This window comes from Triticum aestivum, chromosome 4A, assembly GCF_018294505.1.
Source record: "Triticum aestivum cultivar Chinese Spring chromosome 4A, IWGSC CS RefSeq v2.1, whole genome shotgun sequence".
Lineage (NCBI taxonomy): Eukaryota > Viridiplantae > Streptophyta > Magnoliopsida > Poales > Poaceae > Triticum > Triticum aestivum.
Window position 1 is genome coordinate 90,739,278 of NC_057803.1, and position 19,229 is coordinate 90,758,506.

Here is a 19,229-nt window from a genome sequence, read left to right on the forward strand (position 1 = left end):
ATCCTCGTGGGCCCCCTGTTGCTCCACCGACATACTTCTTCCTCCTATAAATACCTACGTACCCCCAAACGATCAGATACGGAGCCAAAACCCTAATTCCCCCACCGTAACATTCTGTATCCATGAGATCCCATCTTGGGGCCTGTTCTGGAGCTCCGCCGGAGGGGGCATCGATCACGGAGGGCTTCTACATCAACACCATAGCCTCTCCGATGAAGTGTGAGTAGTTTACCTCAGACCTTTGGGTCCATAGTTATTAGCTAGAAGGCTTCTTCTCTCTTTTTGGATCTCAATACAAAGTTCTCCCCCTCTCTTTTGGAGATCTATTCGATGTAATCTTCTTTTGCGGTGTGTTTGTTGAGATCGATGAATTGTGGGTTGATGATCAAGTTTATCTATGAACAATATTTGAATCTTCTCTGAATTCTTTTATGTATGATTGGTTATCTTTGCAAGTCTCTTCGAATTATCAGTTTGGTTTGGCCTACTAGATTTGTTGGGGATATAGCTATCAGCTATGAGCCGCCCAGGAGGGGCCGGGTCAGCCCCAATGGCGGGTCACAAAGGAAGCCCAATAAACATTCAAGGCGATAGTTTATTAAAGCTTATACAAGGCCTAAGTCCTAGAGGCGGCTTAAGGCCGAAATATTGTAAACCGCCGTATGTAAGGAAAGACTTGTAAGGAAAGGCATGTAAAAGAAGTCACCAAGTCGGACACGCTGTATGAGCCGGCCGGGACTCTGTAGGCCACCAGGCGTCAACCCGTGTATATAAGGGGACGACCTGGTGGTGACTTAGGAGAGAAAAGAAGAGATCGATAACCAAGCCGACGAACTAGCCTCTTGGTGATCAAAATCCCAGCAATATCAACACAACTAGACATAGGCTTTTACCTTCATCGTAAGGAGCCGAACTAGTATAAAACCTCTCGTGTCCTTTGTCCCGATTAACCCCTTTAAGCTTCCTAGTTGCGATGGCCCTACGACTAAGTCCTTTTGCTAGGACATCTACCGTGACAATTGCACGACAGTTGGCGCCCACCATGGGGCCAGCGCACGGTGGATTTGAGTTCTTGAAGGGCAACTTCGAAGGGATCAAGGGATACGATGTGGGCCGGATGACCAAGAGTCGTCGCGGCAAGCTCTACATCGACGATGAAGGCTGGGGCCCCGAGGCTGGCTCAATTGAATATGGGTACCGGGTCCCCTTGGGCGGAATTCATGTCTTCATCGGCCGGATCGGCGAATCGGGCCCTGAGCCGGACGTCCACACCAACCTCGTCGAAACGGCTCAGCGCGCGAGGTCCACCCGTGTTCAATCTATTGTGAAGCATGCCTTTGTAGGTTGCATCCACGGCGGTGAATACTCTGAAGGATCTGTGGATGGCGGTGAGACGACCATTTGTTCTGATGCTACATCATCAACAGGCGAGACGGACTCTTTGTATCAGCTGCAGGATGGCATGCTTAGGGGCTATTCCGATGGCAGCAGTATTCCGGACCCCTTCGCCAAATCGGGTCGGAGTCTTCATGGTAGGCACACAGCCCGGGCAGAACTCTACAGCTGCAACGACAACAACCACCGGATCAGCAGCAGCCGGGTCAGGAGACCCCGCGCACCCCCGGCTCAGATTTTAATGGACCTCACAGATAAGCTGACAGCTCTGTTGACTGCCGTAGTGGAGCCGGTGGATAAGGTTCAGCATGACGTGGAGGTGGCACGCGTATGGGAAGAGATGGTGCAAGCTAAGGAAAATTTAGCAGCAGAAGATGTCAGGATGGCCGCGGAGCGGGCGGCTTTGTGTCAGGACCGGTTTTCCAATAGAACATTTATTGAAAAGCCGACCCTTGTATTGACCAGTCCAGAAGAATTCTTCTTACTGGCAGACAAAACCTTGATACAGAAGTCCAGCAGTACTAAATATTATACAAGGTTGAGCTGAGGATGCTCAACAATTTATTACAAGCATGCCAATATTATACATAAAGGCGGATATGACACAAGGGTATGGGGGCATAACTACTGACTCGTAATAAAAGTGGTGGTGGATATGTCATAGTGAAGTGGGTGACATGACTCCTGTATCATACAACTCATCAAGCGTTGGGTTGAGGCTCAATGATTTTATTTGGGTAGCGGAAGCGTGTATAATACAAGTGACCCAATTCCAGGATCGCACGGGACTGACTGGGACTCCTCTAGGCGTTGGACTCGCTATCGAACTCTTCATCCATAAGATCGCCTTCGTCAACATCTGGCCAAATCAACAAGCCAGGTGAGTACTTTGAATGTACTCGCAAGACAGTTTGGACATAAGATATAATAAATGTAAACATGATGCACATGAGCAGGTTAGTATGCACGATAAAATAATAAATTTGCACTACACGATAAATAAAAGGAAATCAGGCGGTAGTCTTCCCGAAATCCCATTAAAAATAACTGAAGACCAATCGGGTGTCTGAAGCGACGCCTCGAAAGGTAAAAATGAAATTAAACATTGCCACAGTCGGGCGTCGGGGCGACACCACATAAAGGGCTTATATTAACAGTAAATAACAATAATGCCACAGTCGGACGTCTGAGCGACATCACATAAAGGGCTTATATCAAAAGTAAATAACAATAATGCCACAGTCGGACGTTTGAGCGACATCACATAAAGGGCTTATATAAAAAGTAAATAACAATAATGCCATAGTCGGACGTCTGAGCGACATCACATAAAGGGCTTATATCGAAAGTAAATAACAAGAGTGCAACAGTCGGACGTCTGAGTGACATCACATAAAGGGCTTATATCGAAAGTAAATAACAAGAGTGCCACAGTCGGACGTCTGAGCGACATCACATAAAGGGCTTATATTTCATCATTCATATTCAACTAGTTCATAAATTTAATTCATCTCAAGGAAATACTCAGCACATAATAATCAATTGGTTGGCCCATTCAGATGAATGACGTTCAGCCGGTTTACCACTCTCGATTGTCCTGCTTATACCTCCGGAGACTGATACTGGTGTTGATACCGAGATCGATACTGAGACTGACTCTGACATTGAGATGGTGTCCAAGTCCTTGATCGTGGACATGGAAACTCGAATGGTTTTGACTCTGCAGAGTTTGTACTCTTTAACCACAGCCAACGGATTTCAGTAGTCACAAGGACTAGTTACGTTTACGGTGTTTTAGAAGAAACACATCTGACCAGTACACACCCATTCCACATTCTGCTGCCAGGGGTCATCCTAGGCAACGTTCAAGAAAAACTTTGAGACGGGGAGGCTACAACCTCGAATAGCATGGGATCAAATTTATATTCGCGCGCTCTAAGGGGTGCCCCCCTCTCGGTCCCAACCGGAAACACCCATGCCCCCTGACCGGATGACAGGCTTTAATCCAGGGCCATGGAACCCTCATCACGGCCCCTCTATTTGGTGTGTACAAGGAGAGAGGTTTGCAACTTACTAAACCGCGTTCTTTGCAGAAAGCATGTGGTGGCATGGACGGGGACGAACGGGAACAGAACTTGTTCCACGTTAAGACTAGAGTTACACGGTTGACGTAAGACTGGCATGCTTCAACAATACCAGCTTACAACCTATCATGCCACCACATGATCAGGTTATCTTATCATCATATGAACATATCAACTTCGAAGCTCACCTGTAGCTTGCCTTGCATGCAATATAACATTCACAAAATGCTTATATAAACATGCCATGAGAAAACTACTCAAGCAAACATGCAAAACACTCATCATATCAAAGGTTCAAACATGCTTGCCTGGTTCGGAGTAGTCAGAGTCTAGCTCGGTGAAGTTCGCGGTTCCGTCACCTCCTCCGGTATCTACGGTATAAAGAAAGTCGCATACTAACGTAAATACTGTGTGTGTGTATAAAAGTTGTTCCAAATTTTTTTCAAATAAATATGACAAAAACTAGACAAAAAAATAAAGATGACAAAAAAAGAATCAAGTCAAAATCATCTTTTGTTAAAAAGTTATAAGATTTTTAGTCCAGGGACTTTTCTGTAATGAAACAGAAAGTTTCTAGGGGCTAGATTATAAAAACAGGAAACATTTCAGTTATAAATACGCCAGTCCAAAGGGGAGGCGTATTTTGCCCGAAGGCATTTTTAGAAAATGGTTTGAATAAACAGAATAGAGGCTGACGTGGGGGTCCCACCTGTCAGGTTCAAATATTTGAAAAGAAAAACAGAGTACGCCCGCGCCTGAAGCTCGTGGTGGTCGCCGGCGTTGATCCACGGCGAGGAAGGGGGATCGGAGGGTACCTATGTGTTCACGGAGTTCTTCCGCACCTGAGGGTGGTGGAGTTGGCCGTCGGCGAGCACCACGTCAGCGGTGGCCTTAGCTCCGGCGGACAATGGTTCGGGAGGTGGTGGATTGATACGTCTCCAACGTATCTATAATTTTTGATTGCTCCATGCTACTTTATCTACTGTTTTGGACTATATTGGGCTTTATTTTCCACTTTTATATTATTTTTGGGACTAACCTATTAACCGGAGGCCCGGCCCAGAATTGCTGTTTTTTGCCTATTTCAGTATTTCGAGGAAACAGAATATCAAACGGAGTCCAAACGGAATGAAACCTTCGGGAACGTGATCTTCTCACCGAACGTGATCCAGGAGACTTGGACCCTACTCCAAGAAGTTTCCGAGGAGGTCACGAGGGTGGAGGGCGCCCCCCTGGGCGCGCCCCCCTGCCTCGTGGGCCCCTCGGAGCTCCACCGACGTGCTCCTTTCTCCTATATATACCTACGTACCCCCATTAGACCAAAGACGGAGCCAAAAACCTAATTCCACCGCCGCAACTTCCTGTATCCACGAGATCCCATCTTGGGGCCTGTTTCGGAGCTCCGCCAGAGAGGGCATCCATCACGGAGGGCTTCTACATCAACACCATAGCCCTTCCGATGAAGTGTGAGTAGTTTACTTCAGACCTTCGGGTCCATAGCTAGTAGCTAGATGGCTTCTTCTCTCTTTTTGGACCTCAATACAATGTTCTCCCCCTCTCTCGTGGAGATCTATTCGATGTAATCTTCTTTTTGCGGTGTGTTTGTTGAGACCGATGAATTGTGGGTTTATGATCCAACTTATCTATGAATAATATTTGAATCCTCTCTGAATTCTTTTATGTATGATTGAGTTATCTTTGCAAGTCTCTTCGAATTATCCGTTTGGTTTGGCCAACTAGATTGGTAGTTCTTGCAATGGGAGAAGTGCTTAGCTTTGGGTTCAATCTTGCGGTGTCCTTACTCAGTGATAGAAAGAGTTGCAAGGCACATATTTTATTGTTGCCATCGAGGATAACAAGATGGGGTATTTATCATATTGCATGAATTTATTCCTCTACATCATGTCATCTTGCTTAAGGCGTTACTCTGTTTTTAACTTAATACTCTAGATGCATGCTGGATAGCGGTCGATGAGTGGAGTAATAGTAGTAGATGCAGGTAGGAGTCGGTCTACTTGTCACGGACGTGATGCCTATATACATGATCATACCTAGATAACCTCATAACTATGCTCAATTCTATCAATTGCTCAACAGTAATTTGTTCACCCACCGTAGGATATCTATGCTCTTGAGAGAAGCCACTAGTGAAACCTATGGCCCCCGGGTCTATTCTCATCATATCAATCTCCATTACTTTATTTTACTTGTTTTGCTTTTACTTTTCACTTTGCATCTTTATACCAAAAATACCAAAAATATTATCTCTATCAGATCTCACGCTCGTAAGTGACCGTGAAGGGATTGACAACCCCTAAGTGTTGGTTGCGAGTTGCTACCGTTTTGTGCAGGTACGAGGGACTTGCGCGTGACCTCCTACTGGATTGATACCTTGGTTCTCAAAAACTGAGGGAAATACTTACGCTACTGTGCTGCATCACCCCTCCTCTTCGGAGAAAACCAACACTAGCTCGAGACGTAGCATGGATCTCGTCGGGGGAAGCTGTAGGCGTCAAATTGAGGCTTGGTTTAGATGATTGAGTGCACTAGGAGGCTACTGGAAAGATTTGGGAGGCGGGGATGCCCTCACTGGAGTGAATCGTGCCGGAGCCCCAAGCGGATCGGGGCGGCCGGAGACGGAGAAGAAGACCTCCTCGAGGTCCTCCTAGTGGCTGGGAGTGGCTCTGGTGAGGTGGAGGGGTGATGCTGAGTCGAGAACGAGCTCGAGGGCTCCTTTTATAGCCGGTCCGAGGCGGTTCCCGAGAACAGGACAACTCCGGCGATGATTACGGTGAGGCAGTGGTCGGTCAGGTGGATTAGGGGGTTGGGCATCATCGCGATGGTCTACTGGTTTCGTTCAAGGGTTAAACTTGGCCTGACTTGGGTGGTACTCCAAGTCCCCGACGGAACGACTTCACAGGGCTCGTTGGCGGCAGAGAGCGCGCTCTGCGCCTCTCTGGCTGCGGTGACTATGCTGTAGCGTGCACAGGGGACGGGGTGGACACGCGGAGGCTCCGGGTGGCTTGGGCAGTGCTGGTCGGCGCCGAAAGGTAGGTCTGGCCCCCTGTCGACCGCCACGGGTGGTTCTGCCACCGCAGAAGACACCGGCGATGAGGTGCCATGTTGCCACCGACACTTGCGCCCGGCTAAGTGACCTTGCGGCGCTCTGGATAAGGAGGAGGAGCAGTGCGCAAGAGGCTAGCGCGAGCACTAGCGAGATTGACGCTGCGCTCTGAAGAAACGACACCGTCGACTGAACCCAGACACCAAAACCTGAACTTTTCTGAATTTTGACAGAAACAGTGCATGCCAAGTGTTCGATGAAATGTTTTTGGCATGTGGAAATTTTTTCTGGAGCTGATCTTTCTTGAGGTGACCTCTCAATGCATCTGCGGGCTGCCTGATTTATCTCAGAATTTTTGGAGAAGAAAAACAATGAATTTCATCAAAATTTGCAAATCAGGTCCAAACTTGCAGCAAACATATTTTGAAAATTTTGAACTGTGGGCCAATGGATCTTGGTTGAGGGTGCTAAGGACTAGCCCGAGGAGTTTGTTTGGGATGAAAACTCAAAAGGAAACTTGTAGTTCCTTTGTAAGCCACCTAGGCCCAAAATAAATGACAGACATTGTTTTGAGGACAAAATAAATAGAATAAAAAACAAAAATGGGTTGGAACTTGCTGGAGTTGGATAATTGACTTGAACTAAAGTAGGGAGGTGGATTTGGAAGAAGATATCAACATGTGACATGGCAAAAGAGAAATTTTTGAATGGGAAAAGAATAAACCCATAATCCCTAGGTTTTCTTTTTAATAGAAGGAATTTCAAGGACTTTCAAAAATAAATTTGTGTTGAGTCAAGACAAAAATAAAAAGGCTCTCAAGACCAAAAATCAAGGTTGAGAAGAGCACCAAAATATTTGTCATAAAAGTTTTGAGAAGGAGAGGTTTTAAGAAAAATTTTAAATAGCCTCCTTCAAATCAAATAAAGAATTTGATAAAAACCAAATCAAAAATTTTGGAGTGTCACAACACCTACCCCCTTAGGAAAAATCTCGTCCCCGAGATTTCAGCTGATCCTCAAATAGGTGTGGGTACTCTGCCCGGAGAGAGTCCTCTCTTTCCCATGTCGCTTCATCCTCGGTGTGATTGCTCCACTGAACCTTGAAAAACTTGATTGTTTTCTGACGGGTCCTCCTTTCAGACTCTTCTAATATCTTTATTGGACGTTCCCTGTAGGTGAGATCTAGTTGCAAGTCAATGCTCTCATGTGACACTTGCTTCTCTGGGTTGCTTACGCATTTCCTCAACTATGAGACGTGGAACACGTCGTGGACGTCTGATAGCTCTTTGGGTAGGTCTAGCTGGTAGGCTACTGTGCCTCTCCATGCGACCACACAGAAGGGTCCAATAAATCTTGGTGCTAGCTTTCCTTTGACCTTGAATCGCTCCAGGCCCCTCATAGGGGATACTCGTAGATATACATATTCACCGGGTTCAAAGCTGACTTCACGGTGCTTTTGATCGTAATAACTCTTTTGTCAGCTTCGAGTTGTCTTGAGTCGGTCCCTAATTTGTCTAACTTTTTCTTCAGCATCCTTGAGCATATCTGGGCCGAAGATACGGCTGTCTCCTGTTTCGGACCAATTTAATGGAGTACGACATCTCTACCCGTACAAGGCTTCAAAAGGTGCCATTTGTAGACTGGATTGGTAACTGTTGTTGTATGTGAACTCAGCATATGGCAAGCTTTCTTCCCAACTGGTTCCATAGGTGAGGACACATGCTCTCAGCATGTCCTCTAAAATTTGGTTCACGCGTTCAGTTTGTCCATCAGTCTGGGGGTGATATGCTGTACTGAATGCTAGTTGAGTTCCCAGAGCCTGTTGTAATTGATCCCAGAATTTCGAGACGAAATGAGTGCCTCTGTCGGATATTATAGTCTTTGGAACTCCACGAAGACAAACTATATGGGAGAGATAAAGCTTGGCAAGCTTCTGAGTGGTGTGGGTTGTCTTTACTGGGATGAAATGTGCCACCTTGGTTAGTCTATCTGTGATGACCCATATGGCATCATTTCCGTGTGGTGACCGAGGTAGTCCGACACTAAAATCCATCCCAATTTCATCCCATTTCCACTCAGGTATCCGGTTTGGCTGTAATAGTCCCGCTTGTTTTTGATGCTCGGCCTTAATGCGTTGACAAGAATCGCAACATGCAATGAAGGTGGCTATATCCCTCTTCATACCGTGCCACCAAAATCTTTCCTGAATGCCCTTATACATTTTGGTTCCTCCAGGGTGCATTGAATATGGAGCGATGTGTGCTTCAGCTAGAATTTGCCGTTTGAGGTCCTCTATATTTGGCACGCAGAGTCTGTCTCCGTACCATAATATTCCCTCATTGTCTACGAAGAATTCAGAGGCCTTGCCCATACTCACTTTTCTTTTTATGCCTTCGATGTTGGGGTGTCCATGCTGAGCTTTCTTAATCTGCTCCACAAGGGTGGGTTGTATTTCCAAATTTGACACAGTGCCTTCCGTGACCATCACCAAGTTGAGTTTGGCGAACACCTGTTGAAATTCAGGTCTCAAGTTATGTGGGTGGTCGTTGCCCGAGCTGGGGTTTCGACGAAGAGCATCTACCACTACATTCGCTTTTCCTAGATGTTAGTGGATGCCAACATCATAATCTTTCACTAATTCCAACCAGCGTCGTTGCCGTAAATTGAGCTCTGGCTGTGTGAAAATATATTTGAGACTTTTTTGGTCCGTATATATTTCACAACGATTTCCAAGCAAAAAGTGTCTCCACTCTTTGAGTGCATGAATGACTGCTGCCAATTCTAAGTCATGAGTGGGATAATTTTCTTCATGCTTTCGAAGTTGTCTAGAAGCGTATGCGACTACTTTGCCTTCTTTCATTAGCACGCATCTGAGGCCTTTCCGGGATGCATCACAATACACTTCAAAACTTTTGTGTATGTCTGGTATAACCAATACTAGTGTTGTTGTTAATTTCTTCTTGAGTTCTTGGAAATTTTTCTCGCAAGCTTCAGTCCATACAAATTTATTATCCTTCTTGAGTAACTGTGTCATTGGTTTTGCTATGGTGGAGAACCCCTCAATAAACCTTCGATAGTATCCAGCCATTCCCAGAAAACTTTGGACATCTGTTACGTTGGCTGGTGGTTTCCAGCCAAGTACGGCCTTGACTTTTTCTGGGTCCACGGCAACACCTTCTTGGGTCAATACGTGGCCTAGAAAACCAACATGTCTTAACCAAAATTCACATTTGCTGAATTTGGCGTATAATTGGTGTTTCCTTAATTCTCCTAGTACAATCCTAAGATGTTCTGCATGCTCTTCTGGTGTCTTAGAGTATACTAGAATATCATCAATGAATACCACAACAAATTTGTCCATAGATTTCATAAACACCTTGTTCATGAGGTGGACAAAATATGCGGGGGCGTTTGTTAGTCCAAACGGCATTACTGTAAACTCGTATAGTCCATATCTGGAGGTGAATGCTATCTTAGGGATATCTCCTGTCCATACTTTTAATTGATGATATCCTGACCTTAAATCAATTTTTGAGAAAACTTTGGCTTGTGCGAGCTGGTCAAATAAATCATTTATCCGTGGCATCGGATATTTATTTTTGATGGTGACCATGTTGAGTGCTCGATAGTCTATGCATAATCTCGGTGTCCCATCCTTTTTCTTGGAAAATAATACTGGTGAACCCCAAGGTGAGGAGCTGGCTCGTATAAATCCTTTGTCCAGTAATTCTTTTATTTGCTTCATTAATTCGACCAACTCGGATGGTGCCATCCTATAGGGTTTCTTGTAAATGGGGGTGGTTCCAAGTGCTAGTTCAATGCTGAACTCTATATCCCGATCTGGCGGCATGCCTGGTAGTTCTTCGGGAAATACGTCAGGGAACCCACATACTACTGGAACTTTCCTTAGCTCTGAAATGTCCACTTTGTTCAACTTTGGTTGTTGTGATCTTGGTCTTTCTTGAGCTGCGACTTTTATTGTCTTCCCGTGGTGATGAGTGAGAATTACAGTCCGGTTAAAGCAATCGATAAATCCTTTGTTGGTGGTTAACCAATCCATTCCTAGGATAACATCGAGCCCTTTATTCTCCAATATAATGAGGTTTGCTTGAAACTTTTGTCCTTCAAACTTAATAACCACACCTTGGCAGTAACTCTGAGCGATTTGCTTATTCCCGGGGGACTTGATGATCATGGATTTTTCCAAAGGAAGCATCAAAAAATCATGTTGCAAAGCAAAACTCTTTGAAATGAACGAGTGAGAAGCTCCAGAATCAAACAAAACCGTGGCAGGTATTGTGTTGACAGGGAACGTACCGAGTACGATATCCGGGGCATTCTGTGCTTCCTCCTTGGTCACATGGTTCAAGTGACCCTTCTTGTGATTGTTATTGGGGTTGAAATTGTTACGCTTGGGTGCTGAATTGTTTCCATTGTTGTTCGGCTTTGGGGTCGAGTTTCTTGGCTTTGGGCATTGTTTAGCATAGTGTCCTTCTTCTCCACAAGCGTAGCAAGTAACACCCGGGCGATATGTGAAATCCTTGTCCCTTGCATGAATTTTCTTGATTGGGCGTGGGACATTGGTTGTGCGTCTGTTTGCTCCAATATTCTGAGGGTCAGTCTTGTTCCGGTTGTTGCGAGTATGAGTAGTCTTGTCCCTTTTCCGCTTGCGAAATTCCTCCAAGCTGCGGCGCTCATTTTCCAATGTAATGGCCTTGTCCACAAGTGTTTTGAAATCCGGGAAGGTGTGTACGACCAGCTGGCATTTAAGTGCTGGTGCCAGACCGTCCAGAAATTTCTCCATCTTTTTGTTCTCCGTCATACGCTCTTCGTTGGCATAACAAGACAATAGAGTAAACTAACTATTGTACTCAGTCACCGTCATGCTTCTCTGCTTGAGGTCATCGAATTCCCTTTTCTTGATCTTCATAATGCTTCTGGGAATGTGCGCCCCATGAAATCCTTCCTTAAAATCTTCCCAGGTGATATCATTTTCATTGGGGTGCATGTGTAGGAAATTCTCCCACCATGATGCGGCTGCTCCCGTGAGATAGTGAGGTGCATAAAGTACCTTCTCATGGTCTGAACACTGTGCAATAACTAACTTCCTTTCAATGTCTTGAAGCCAATCATCGGCCTCAAGAGGTCTATAAGTGTGAGAGAACGTCGGAGGACGCGTCTGCTGTAGTTCAGACAATTTGGAGTGCTGCTGATATGGTTCACGGTGGTTTCCCATATTGATAATATGGTTCGTCATTTCTTGATGCTGCTGCTGGCTTTGCTCATAAATGTGGCATACTTGAGAAAATGTTGTTTCACTGCCTTGCTGACTTGACTGCTCCTGTGTGAAATTGTTACTTGTCTGGGTACCATAATTTTCTTCCGGCGGACTTGGCATAGAACGAGTCAAGGGACGAGGTATATTCCACTCTGGGTATTTTTGCAAAAACTCATGAGAAAAACTGAGTGGCAAAAATAAATAATTTTGAAAAGGCGGAAATTTTAAGAACTCTAACATTTTTCAAGAAAATACTTGATTGCGCATGGAGAAGGACTGCCCATTACATATCTTACACGCAAGCCGTAATTATACAATACATCACTCAAGATGCGCGTACACATTCCTGACATGTTATTTAGGCTAGTGCACTTCTCCGAGTTCCTACATGATGCGCACACAAACTACTTCTCACCAAACCTATGTACATATAAACATATCATACAAGCTGGCACATCGCATGGCTGCTATGCGTACTCAGCCGGAGATGGTGAAAACTTCCTTTGGCCCGCCGAGGGCAAGACCCGGTGGTGCTGGAGACTCAACCTCCTCCTCATTAATAGGCTCCAGGCGCGAAGTACTGGGTTGCAGAGCTGGCGTGGGTGTGGCAGGTGGTGCAGCTCTGACTGGAGTAGGAGCAATGACCTCGTCAAACTCCTCAGTGGTAGGAAGGCGGCGAGCGGTGGCTAAGATGGCAGGAGTATATGATGCTGAGGACGAGACGAATGTCAGTGGTGGTGCCATATGGAGGAGCTCCCTCCTGTTGGCGGAGCAGCCATGGATGGAATCCATACGAGCAGCCACAAGGTCGTCCACGAGGTTGTCAAAAGCTGCCTCAAGAGCCTTGAGATACTCAACAAGCATCTCAATAGCCTCATCCCTCTCTCCTCTAGGGCAAGCGAATGCATAGTGACAAGTGTATGGCACGTGGCATGGGAGGTAGCGATAGCGACGAGTCTTCATTGAAGGAAGAACATCCCGGAGGCGGGCTATTGCCTCACGGGCAGCCATCTTCATGGCATGCCTCTCCGTAGGCATGGCCCTTCCTACAAATCGGAAGCGGCATGTCTCAGAACGTCCTCCCTTGAATTGCACCGCGGCCTGGTACATAGATACGCTGTCGCTGATCTTGTGCTGGTAGAGTGTGAACTCCGGGCGAGCCGATGGCCCGATCTCAACTTTGGTGATGGAAACGAGAAGCTTGATGAACCCCTCAGGAACATTGGCGAACACCTGTGACTCACAGTCGTTGCCAGCCATCTACAAAAGTAGATAAAAATTCCGAATAGTCAAGTCATAAATTTATGATGACCAACAGAAAATTGCTACATTTGCAAAATGCTAAAGATAGCACTCAATACGCTAATAACCGATTAGCGAACGCACCTAGTGGCTTCCTACAGTCAGCCTGGCTCTGATACCAAGTTTGTTAGGACTGGTTTTCCAATAAAACATTTATTGAAAAGCCGACCCTTGTATTGACCAGTCCAGAAGAATTCTTCTTACTGGCAGACAAAACCTTGATACAGAAGTCCAGCAGTACTAAATATTATACAAGGTTGAGCTGAGGATGCTCAACAATTTATTACAAGAATGTCGATATTATACATAAAGGCGGATATGACACAAGGGTATGGGGGCATAACTACTGACTCATAATAAAAGTGGTGGTGGATATGTCACAGTGAAGTGGGTGACATGACTCCTGTATGATACAACTCATCAAGCGTCGGGTTGAGGCTCAATGATTTTATTTGGGTAGCGGAAGCGTGTATAATACAAGTGACCCAATTCCAGGATCGCACGGGACTGATTGGGACTCCTCTAGGCGTCGGACTCGCTATCGAACTCTTCATCCATAAGATCACCTTCGTCAACATCTGGCCAAATCAACAAGCCAGGTGAGTACTTTGAATGTACTCACAAGACAGTTTGGACATAAGATATAATAAATGTAAACATGATGCACAAGAGCAGGTTAGTATGCATGATAAAATAATAAATTTGCACTACACGATAAATAAAAGGAAATCAGGCGGTAGTCTTCCCGAAATCCCATTAAAAATAACTAAAGACCAATCGGGTGTCTGAAGCGACGCCTCGAAAGGTAAAAATAAAATTAAACATTGCCACAGTCGGGCGTCGGGGCGACACCACATAAAGGGCTTATATCAACAGTAAATAACAATAATGCCACAGTCGGACATCTGAGCGACATCACATAAAGGGCTTATATCAAAAGTAAATAACAATAATGCCACAGTCGGACGTTTGAGCGACATCACATAAAGGGCTTATATCAAAAGTAAATAACAATAATGCCACAGTCGGACGTCTGAGCGACATCACATAAAGGGCTTATATCGAAAGTAAATAACAAGAGTGCCACAGTCGGACGTCTGAGCGACATCACATAAAGGGCTTATATTGAAAGTAAATAACAAGAGTGCCACAGTCGGACGTATGAGCGACATCACATAAAGGGCTTATATTTCATCATTCATATTCAACTAGTTCATAAATTTAATTCATCTCGAGGAAATACTCAGCACATAATAATCAATTGGATGGCCCATTCATAGGAATGACGTTCAGCCGGTTTACCACTCTCGATTGTCCTGCTTATACCTCCGGAGACTGACACTGGTGTTGATACTGAGATCGATACTGAGACTGACTCTGACATTGAGATGATGTCCAAGTCCTTGATCGTGGACATGGAAACTCGAATGGTTTTGAGTCTGCAGAGTTTGTACTCTTTAACCACAACCAACGGATTTCAGTAGTCACAAGGACTAGTTCTGTTTACGGTGTTTTAGAAGAAACACATCTGACCAGTACACACCCATTCCACATTCTACTGCCAGGGGTCACCCTAGGCAACGTTCAAGATAAATTTTGAGACGGGGAGGCTACAACCTCGAATAGCATGGGATCAAATTTATATTCGCGTGCTCTAAGGGGTGCCCCCCTCTCGGTCCCAACCGGAAACACCCATGCTCCCTGACCGGATGACGGGCTTTAATCCAGGGCCATGGAACCCTCATCACGGCCCCTCTATTTGGTGTGTACAAGGAGAGAGGTTTGCAACTTACTAAACCGCATTCTTTGCAGATAGCATGTGGTGGCACAGACGGGGACGAACGGGAACAGAACTTGTTCCACGTTAACACTGGAGTTACGCGGTTGACATAAGACTGGCATGCTTCAACAATACCAGCTTACAACCTATCATGCCACCACATGATCACGTTATCTTATCATCATATGAACATATCAACTTCGAAGCTCACCTGTAGCTTGCCTTGCATGCAATATAACATTCACAAAATGCTTATATAAACATGCCATGAGAAAACTACTCAAGCAAACATGCAAAACACTCATCATATCAAAGGTTCAAACATGCTTGCCTGGTTCGGAGTAGTCGGAGTCTAGCTCGGTGAAGTTCGCGGTTCCATCACCTCCTCCGGTATCTACGGTATAAAGAAAGTCGCATACTAACGTAAATACCGTGTGTGTATAAAAGTTGTTCCAATTTTTTTTTCAAATAAATATGACAAAAAACTAGACAGAAAAATAAAGATGACAGAAAAAGAATCAAGTCAGAATCATCTTTTGTTAAAAAGTTATAAGGGTTTTAGTCCAAGGACTTTTCTGTAAAGAAATAGAAAGTTTCCAGGGGCTAGATTATAAAAATAGCAAACGTTTTAGTTATAAATACGCCAGTCCAGAGGGGAGGCGTATTTTGCCCGAAGGCGTTTTCAGAAAACGGTTCGAATAAACAAAATAGAGGCTGACGTGGGGGTCCCACCTGTCAGGTTCAAACATTTGAAAAGAAAAACAGAGTATGCCGGCGCCCGAAGCTCGCGGTGGTCGCGGCGTTGATCCACGGTGAGGAAGGGGGATCGAAGGGTACCTACGTGTTCACGGAGCTCTTCCGCACCTGAGGGTGGTGGAGTTGGCCGTCGGCGAGCACCACGTCGGCGGTGGCCTTAGCTCCGGCGGACAATGGTTCAGGAGGTGGTGGATCTCGTCGGGGGAAGCAGCAGACTTCAAATTGAGGCTCGGGTTAGATGATTGAGTGCACTAGGAGGCTCCTGGCAAGATTTGGGAGGCGGGGATGCCCTCACCGAAACGAATCGTGCCGGAGCCCGAAGCGGATCGGGGCGGCCGGAGACGGAGAAGAAGACCTCCTCGAGGTCCTCCTAGTGGCTTGGACTGGCTCTGGTGAGGTGGAGGGGTGATGCTGAGTCGAGAACGAGCTCGAGGGCTCGTTTTATAGCCGGTCTGAGGCGGTGCCCGAGAACGGGATAACTCCGGCGATGATTACGGCAAGGAAGTGGTCGGTCAGGTGGATTAGGGGTTAGGCATCATCGTGATGGTCTACTGGTTCCGTTCAAGGGTTAAACTTGGCCTGACTTGGGTGGTACTCCAAGTCCCTGACGGAACGGCTTCACGGGGCTCGTCGGTGGCAGAGAGCGCGCTCTGCGCCTCTCTGGCTGCGATGACTGTGCTGCAGCATGCACAAGGGAGGGGGTGGACACGCGGAGGCTCCGGGTGGCTTGGGCGGTGCTGGTCAGCGCCGAAAGGTAGGGCTGGCCCCCTGTCGACCGCCACGGGTGGTTCTGCCACTGCAGAAGACGCCGACGATGAGGTGCCACGTTGCCACCGACACTTGCGCCCGGCCAAGTGACCTTGCAGCGCTCTGGATGAGGAGGAGCAGTGCGCAAGAGGCCAGCGCGAGCACTGGCGAGATTGACACTGCGCTCTGAAGAAACGACACCGTCGACTGAACCCAGACACTAAAACCTGAACTTTTCTGAATTTTGACAGAAACAATGCATGCCAAGTGTTCGATGAAATGTTTTTGGCATGTGGAATTTTTTTGGAGCTGATCTTTGTTGAGGTGACCTCTCAATGCATCTGGGGGCTGCCTGATTTATCTCAGAATTTTTGGAGAAGAAAAACAATGAATTTCATCAAAAATTGCAAATTAGGTCCAAACTTGCAGCAAACATATTTTGAAAATTTTGAACTGTGGGCCAATGGATCTAGATGGATCTTGGTTGAGGGTGCTAAGGACTAGCCCGAGGAGTTTGTTTGGGACGAAAACTCAAAAGGAAACTTGTAGTTCCTTTGTAAGTCACCTAGGCCCAAAATAAATGACAGACATTGTTTTGAGGATAAAATAAATAGAATAAAAATCAAAAATGGGTTGGAACTTGCTAGAGTTGGACAATTGACTTGAACCAAAGTAGGGAGGTGGATTTGGAAGAAGATATCAACATGTGACATGGCAAAAGAGAAATTTTTGAATGGGAAAAGAATAAACCCATAACCCCTAGGGTTTCTTTTTAATAGAAGGAATTTCAAGGACTTTCAAAAATAAATTTGTGTTGAGTCAAGACAAAAATAAAAAGGCTCTCAAGACCAAAAATCAAGGTTGAGAAGAGCACCAAAATATTTGTCATAAAAGTTTTGAGAAGGAGAGGTTTTAAGAAAAAATTTAAATAGCCTCCTTCAAATCAAATAAATAATTTGATAAAAACCAAATCAAAAAATTTGGAGTGTCATACTTTGGACGCTCGTGCTCAGCAGCTTCAAGCGGAGACTTTCCGGCTCTCGGTGGATCTGAACGCGTCAAACGAGGTCATGAGAACAAGGCATCAGAAAACTCAGTCACGGCTACATCTGACGCTCGATCCTAGAAACCTTTTCCATACACCCGGGGCCGGCCCAAGTAACCCGCCAGAGGCAAATCGGATTACGACACCCGGGGCACCGGTTCAGCCGCACGCCGTGGAACCGCCTCGTGTACATACAGCTCCACCTCATTATGTGCCAACACCACCGGGTCACTTCTCCAATCCTTTGGAAAACCTCATTGCTGCGTCGGCTCGTTTGGCGGCTCTCCCGATGGAAGGTGACTCTCTGGCGGCGATCGAGACATGAAGGGTGAGAGAACTTCTTCAAACAGCTCTGGCACTGTAGGATGCGTACTCTTACAGTCGAGACAGAATCCATTCGACCCCTCGCCCGAGCCGGATCCCAAGCTAAAGTAGACATATGGACTCAGTTGATATGTCAAGCAATGCTCAACGCCGCAACCGGCCGCACATGCATGAGCCGGTACAGGCTGGAGCCCTTAACATAGCAGATCAGGAGAGGATCCGACAAGAGGCTAAGCGAGCGGTTCAACTGGCAGCGAAGCAGGCGGCTCATCAGACTTTTCTGGCTTATCCAGCAACCTCGGTTGAGGCAGGAGTGGCCACGAGAACCGGAGGTGTCCCTTGCCTGGTGCCGGCCATACATAATGAGCGTTTGCCAAAGGATTTCAAGGGGCCTCGTAAGGTGCCTAATTACACGGCCGACTTGCAGCCTGGGGCCTGGATTGAGAGTTATGAGATGGCAATGGAGCTATTGGAGGTCACCGACGCGGCAATGGATAAGTATTTCACTATGATGTTGGCTCCCACATGTTCCACGATGATCTCATCGGATGAACCACGATGTCGGGGATTCAATCAATCCCGTATAGAATTCCCTTTGTCAATCGGTATGTTACTTACTCGAGATTCGATTGTCGGTATCCCAATACCTCGTTCAATCTCGTTACCGGCAAGTCACTTTACTCGTTCCGTAACTCATGATCCCATGGCTAACTCCTTAGTCACATTGAGCTCATTATGATGATGCATTACCGAGTGGGACCAGAGATACCTCTCCGTCATACGGAGTGACAAATCCCAGTCTTGATTCATGCCAACCCAACAGACACTTTCGGAGATACCTGTAGTGCACCTTTATAGCCACCTAGTTACGTTGTGACGTTTGGTACACCCAAAGCATTCCTATGGTATCCGTGAGTTGCACAATCTCATGGTCTAAGGAAATGATACTTGACATTAGAAAGCTCTTAGCAAACGAACTACACGATCTTGTGCTATGCTCAAGATTGGGTCTTGTCCATCACATCATTCTCCTAATGATGTGATCCCGTTATCAATGACATCCAATGTCCATTGTCAGGAAACCATAACCATATATTGATCAACGAGCTAGTCAACTAGAGGCTTACTAGGGACATGTTGTGGTCTATGTATTCACACATGTATTACGGTTTCCAGTTAATACAATTATAGCATGAACAATAGACAATTATCATGAACAAGGAAATACAATAATAACCATTTTATTATTGCCTCTAGGGCATATTTCCAACAGTCTCCCACTTGCACTAGAGTCAATAATCTAGTTCACATCACTATGTCATTGTAATGAATCCAACACCCATGGGGTTTGTTCATATCTCGCTTGTGAGAGAGGTTTATTAGTCAATGCGTCTGAACCTTTCAGATCCATGTGTGCTTTACAAATCTCTATGTCATCTTGTAGATGCAGCTAC